This window comes from Acinonyx jubatus, chromosome X (genome assembly GCF_027475565.1).
Source record: "Acinonyx jubatus isolate Ajub_Pintada_27869175 chromosome X, VMU_Ajub_asm_v1.0, whole genome shotgun sequence".
In the NCBI taxonomy this organism is placed as follows: Eukaryota; Metazoa; Chordata; class Mammalia; order Carnivora; family Felidae; genus Acinonyx; species Acinonyx jubatus.
In genome coordinates, this window is record NC_069389.1 from 22,491,954 (window position 1) to 22,498,949 (window position 6,996).

Sequence of the window (6,996 nt, forward strand, 5' to 3'; positions counted from 1 at the left end):
TAGAACTACAACCAGAGCCAAAGAAAAAATATAACCATCAATGTCGAATTTTATATTAAGCAAGATTATCCTTCCAAATTGATAATGAAATAAGATACATGCACATAAACAAGCCTGAGTCAACTTGTCTCTTGAGAAGCCAATTCACGTTGCTACAGGAAGTTCTTCTGGCTAAAGGGAAGTGACATGTGTGATGGCGACTGAGAACCAATGAAATACGTGGAAAGAACACTGAGAGGACGGCCAAGATGGCGCCCTCCATTTATGGCAGTTGGTAACCGCAGCTGATTGGAATTTTAGCCTGGAACTTTATATAGCAACACAACTGTTGCACTCTATTGATTATAGAGTCATGAGGTTAAGAATAAATAAATGAATAAATAAACAAATAAATAAATAAAATGTACCACTTTTATTTTTCTAAAGAAAAAAATAGTCATGAGGTTGACCCAGAATTCTGGGAAGAGCCATAAAATTCATCTATTGAAACAAAAACATGTCAAAGCATGTGTGGACATGTTTTAAACTACCTCAGATAAAAACCCAACAGAGGAACTTAATATAAGTAGTAAAACATGTTCAATAAACATAGAAGTACATACAAAAGTAAGACCAGAAACAAAAAGAGGACATGAAAAATGAAGGGCAGGATGGTCAAATTTAAAGCAAACAATATTAATAGTAACTAAATGTAAAAAGACCTAAACATTCGAATTAAAAGTGCAGACTGTCAGACTAGATAAGAAAAAAATAACAAAAACTAAGTCCATTATATGCTGTTTATATGACACACAACTTGTATTTAAAGATATGGTTCGGTATGAAATAATAGTATAAAAAAAGATATAACAAACATTAACACAAGCATAAGAAAGCTGGATTGGGTACGCTGATGCTAGACAAAATAAACTTTAATAAAGGAATATAACTGGAAATAAGGGATGTTTTATTGTGATTAAAGGATTCATTTAACAGGCATATTACAAACCTAAATATTTGGGTACCCTATAAACAAAATTCAAATACATAAAACAAAACCTACTGTTTTTATTTCCAGTTCTTAATTATGCTTCTTATGTTTTGGATATATGAAGCCTTTTAAATTGCACATCTGATGGCTCTATTTTCTATTTATCTGGTGTATCTATTTCTGTCTGTTATATAATTTCTATTTAATTTTTTAATTTTTAAATTTTATTTATTTTGTTTTGTTTGGGTAAATACAGTTATTTTAATAGAAATGCTATTTATGTTTACATTTAATGGGTTTATTAGTCTTTTGAAACAAGTTAAGTATTTAAAATGTTTCTTATTTTATTTTTTATTTATGTAAAAAATTTTTTTTAATTTAACTTTTAGTTTAACATACAGTGCAATATTGGTTTCAGGAGTAGAATTCAGTGATTCATCACTTAAATACAAAACCTGATCCTCATCACACTAAGAGTCCTCCTTAATACGCATCACCCATCTAGCCCATCTCCTACCCACCTCCCCTTATTTTTTTTAAGGCTTTAAAAGTAATCCCTACCCCCAGCGTGAGGCTCAAACTCACAAACGTGAGATCAAGAGTGGCACACTCCATTAAGCCAGCTAAGTACCCCTCAGTTGAGTTTTAGTCACATTTTTTCTCATACTTCTCCTAGTCATTTTTACTTGTGTGCCAGAAATAATATATGAAAATTACAGAGATAATCCAAATTTAATTTCACTCTGGCTGAGCAACTAGCAGCACGGCACTATCATTTTCAGACATTCTTAATCTAATCAGAGATTCCAATGATTCAAAGTCAGGATTTTGTCCCTGGTTGGAATTGGTTGATTTCAGGTTCACTACAGCTTCCAAACCATAACCTTCAGAGTCCCACCCAAACCCCACAGAATTTGTATCTATCTCATCTCCCACCACACAAAGACAATGATCAGTGATGCCTGAACTTGGTTCTCCCTGTATCTTGGTGAACTTATTGGAAGTTAGTGTTGTTTAATTTCCAGTCTCTAAGTAAGCTCTCTGCATCTGCAGACCCTCAAGATGAAAGCCACTTAAAATGCTATATTCACTTCTGTGGATTTTTACTGTGTAATATTTATTTGCCTTTCTTAGTTTTCCAATCTTTCTTCTCTTTCTAGTTTCTCAGGAGAGAGATGATCTGATTTATCCAGTCTACCTTGATCAGATGAGCTCCAACATAGAATTGAATGCATGTTCAAACTTTAGATCTGCATATGCTGCTGACAGCTTCATCAGAGATTATGATTTCTTTCATACAATTTCCTTGAATTCTTTCAGATTTTTGTTAAACCCTAGCATATGATTTTGTTTCATTAATATGTGCGAACACAGGAACCTATACATACAAATATCTGTAAACAGACCTTATTTACTTGATGCTTTTTCCAGTAGGTAATCGATCTAGAATGAAACTCCAGCAAATGGACTATACCTACTACATGAATACTGAATGAAGAAACATTTATTAGCTCAATCAAATAAAATTAATTGGAAGAATCTAAATAAACTATGAAAAAAATATCTGCTGCTAGTGAAGATCATGTACTCTAAAATAAATGGTTTATTTTCCTAATTTTTAATTAATTGGCTTTATGGATAAAAAGCTACAAACTATAGCATGCCACAAAAAAAATACACTGTGTTTATGAAGATGTCTGCTTCCAGCAGTGACAGAATGGCCTTTTACAGCATAACCATCCTGCTGAGGAAATCTAGAAAAACTGGAAAAATTATCAGACATTTGTTTGAACACAGAATTTGAAGGGACAAGATCTCAGAAAGAATTGCCCAGATGATAAGATGGGCTGTTTTTGGTTTTTTTTCCCCTTGTTTTTCTCTTAGTTTCAGAGATAGGTGAATTAAATTCTCACACTGTGATTATTTGTCTGTATTTCCTTTTAGTTCTGTCACTTTCTGCTTTGTAAAATGAGGCTATATTGTTATCTAAATATAAGGTTAGGGTGTTTCTATCTTTCTCTTGGATTTACCCTCTTATTATATCGAAATAAGCCTATTTTTTCACCTAAATCTACCGTGTCCAATATAAGAATAACAAATCAACTTTTCTCTGCTTAACTGTCACATTGTACATTTTTCCCCATTCTTTTCCATAGGCCATGCAGTTCACTTTTAAGATTATTTTGATGTTTTCTGACGACCTTTGACTTTTAAAATGGAGTATTTAGTCTCTTTATATTTAATATATGGTATATATGGATTTGAATCTTCCATGTTATCATTTTTTCTGTTTGTTCTTTGGGATACAACAGTACAACGGAAACGAGAACAAGAACAAAACACACGTGCACTATATAATCCTAGGGAGAAAAACTTGACAGAACTGTAACATTAAACTTGTAAACTTTGGTATACCATAATAAAAAGTAAGGAAAAGCCTTGAATTTGGGAAGTCATTTTAAGGTCCATCAGACAAATGTCTTAATCAAAAACTGTGTCATAGTTTAATAGCAACTGGGATTTATATAAATCCATCTAATTATTTATAAGCTTGCTTGATCTAAATAAATTTCTTTTTTAATTTTATGTTAGAAGTTATTTTAATTACACCGACATCAGTATTTAAGATTCCCCTTGCAGATCATGCTGGGTTGCCACTGTCACTTTAGACATCACGCCATCTCCTGGGATCTCAATGAGGCCAGCTGATGCTCCAGAATGGGAAATAAGCCAACCTGGGAACAGACTGGATCCAGCTTCATTCAACATTACTACCAGTTACTTGATAATGACAGAATGTAACTAGGTGCAATTTATATTGACGCACCATGCCTTAGGTGGGAAGGACAGAAATCCCAAGAGAAAGCTACCATTGTGGAGAAATCATCTACCCTTCTGTTTCAGAAAACCTAGCACAGCATCACGACACAGCATCACGACATAGCATCATCGGCCTGTGCCACATACCTGCATCATCACCATGGTTGCGGGCCAGCTCAAAGCTGATAAAGACCTCATGATGGGATTCCACCAGATGTTCCTATTAAAGAACGTCAAGGATGCTGGAGTTTGCACCAATGACATATTCAGGCTGCACAACTTCTGCCGACCTTCTCTCCTCCCAGCCACATACTTATGCTGTTTCTCCCTTCGTTGTCTTTCCCATACCATACTTACTCCTCCAGATGCTCCAAATGTTAACAAATGAGCTCCACTGCAGTGGGAGCAGATGCAGTGTGCTATTACTGAGCTGTTGTGCATGATACCTGGATGCTAGCTTGTTGCATCTGACAGAAGTTTGTGTTGTACCAGCACATGCCTAAAGACTTGAATAACACAAAAGGTCATCTTTTTAAAAAAAAGAATCTACTGACAAGTTGTTCTAGGAACCCAAAGAAGTGAAGGAGAAAGCAGCTGCCTCACCACCCACATATTGATTTGTTTGGATGTTTCAATGCTTCATGATACAACAAAACGATGAAAATTTTCTTAACAAATAAGATAAAATTCTCATAGAAGTGACTGGCTGGTTCAGTCGGTTAAGTGTCCCACTCTTGGTCTTGGCTCAGATCATGATCTCACGGTTCATGGGATCGAGCCCTGCACTGGGGTCTGTGCCAGCAGTGTGGAGCCTGCTCAGGGTTCTCCCTCTGCCCCTCTCCCACTCACACGTGCTCTCTCTCAAATTAAATAAATAAACTTAAAAAACATAAAATAAAATTCTCATAGATGGATACTTCAAGAGCATATAATTGAAATCAGTTTCCACAACAGAAATCACCTCCTGGATGACAATCTTTAAAGTGGGTTGGCTCATATATGCATACCTACTGCCGGTCATCCTACTGGGCTATGAGGCGATTTCTCTTGGTGAAAGTTAACTTATTTCATTTAAGAATTTTTTATGTCCGCATACTAGATCCATCATTTTCACCATAATAATAACATGTTCAAGCTTACTCTTCACTACAACTCTAATATAATTAACTTTACTAAGGCACCTTTCATTTTAGGAAAATTCTAGAATGGGAGCTCATTCATTTATAATATTAGCTTTATTAACATCTTTTTTAATATGATAAATGTAGCTATGTGAAAATTATTGATTCCAGGGAGGCAGTGCTGAGTTTTGTTCTGATCTTGTGAGCAAAATGCTTTAATTTAATTTCAAGTTAATTTCTATTTAAATATGGAGCTACTGATATCAACACCCACATAACAATAGATTTGGCTGCTTCCAAATAACAAGATTTTTAGGTCGGGATATTTTTAATGCAAAGGATAACCACCTTACAATTAATTTGCTTCACTCAGAGGCTTCAAACAATGATATCACCAAATATTTTTGGAATAGCTATGATATTTATCCAAATTATAAAAGGAAAATAATTTTTATTTCTCTTAACTATGAAAATTTGGAATGCACAGAAGCAGAGATTTTCACATGAGGCATGTGAAATTACTTGTATCGTATGTATCTACTGTAAGTACCTTTTAAATGAGGGGATATATGGAAAGTTCAAACACTATGACACCTTTAAAAATAAATTCATGACTTATCTGAGTGCTGTAGTCAAAACACTTCAATACAAATGAAAGAAAACAAAGATAAAACAAATTAAAGAGCTAAGGTTTTAATATTTTAAAAGTATATAAATGTATATTCCAATTACTAGTGCAGGTTCACGAGTTCAATGAATAACTAAAAATTATAGGCTAGCATTTCAAATCAGGCCCTGATAGTTCTGGTGTTATCTGTGCCATGTCTTCTAGCGAAAAATGTGGAGTATCAATAGGGTCTTTGAAAAAACATGCAGACACAATTGGGTATTGGGATTTTGCAGGTTTCTGTGTAAGAAAACAATAATTGGCTTCCATGTAGGTGAAAGCATGATCCAGTATCAGGAAACAAATGGTTAAAAGAAAGTAGAGATAAATAAAATTTAAGATTAAACTAATGGATGTATATTTATTAATTCAAGATTTTATGGAGCCGCTAATTTGTGTTAGACTTGATGGAATAAAACACAAAACATACATCACCAAAAGAAGTTGTAAATATAATACACAGAGCTCCTTTATCTTTTTACAGCTTCTCCAAATATTATCATCTTATAAAACCATAATGCTATTGCCGGAACCTGGGAATTATCACTGGTAAAATACTACTAAGTAATCTACAAAATTTCATCAAGTATCACCAATTGTCACATTAATGTCCTTTCACGACTCCAGGATCCAATCTAGAATGGCACTTTGCATTTAGTTGTCATGTCTTCCAAACTGAGAAGTGTCATGGCCTTGACACTTTTGAAGACAACTGGCCAATTACTTTGTTGAATGTCCCTCACTTTGGATTTGTGTGATGTTTCTTCAGGATGAATTCCAGTTAAGACATTTTTTTTGCCAGAATGCTACAGAAGCAAAAGTGAGTTCTTCTCATTACATCACACCGAGGGGTTCATGATGTTGATATATCTTATTACTGATGATATTAACCTTGATCACTTGGTTAAAGAGGTATCTGTCAGGTTTCTCTACCATCAAGTTACTATTTTCACCTGTGTAATTAATATATATCTTGAAGACAGAATAATTATAATGCTATGAGAAAATCTTCATGAGGAATTTGCAATGTGTCATCAGTTCATACATATGTTAAGTATCACTAAAGTAGTACTCTATGTAGAAATTACAGTGAAAGCATAATGAAGTAATAAATTCTAATGAAAATACTAACTTCAAAATATAATTTCATTTTTGCTGCCAAATATTTTCCTTAGTAATATTCATTTACAGAGATTGTCTATTGCTATTTCTTACATACTTTATTAGTACATCTGCAAAAGCAAAGAGAAACAGCTGAGCAGAGAAATGTAACGGAATAGCACAAGGCCTACAGCAGAGTCTCTTTCCCCCAGAGTATGCTGATCAGGAAAACAACATTGCCACCAGATCTCAGTGAAATCAGTTCAGCAAAAAAACAGAGTAAAGGCTTGGCCCCCTTTTCAGTCTTCTGTACATTG

General features: G+C 34.1%; 1 pseudogene; it reads left to right on the top strand.

The window, feature by feature from the left end:
- Positions 1 to 3,688: 3,688 nt before the first annotated feature.
- On the top strand, positions 3,689 to 4,178 carry LOC106980450 (nuclear transport factor 2-like; annotated as a pseudogene).
- Positions 4,179 to 6,996: the final 2,818 nt, after the last annotated feature.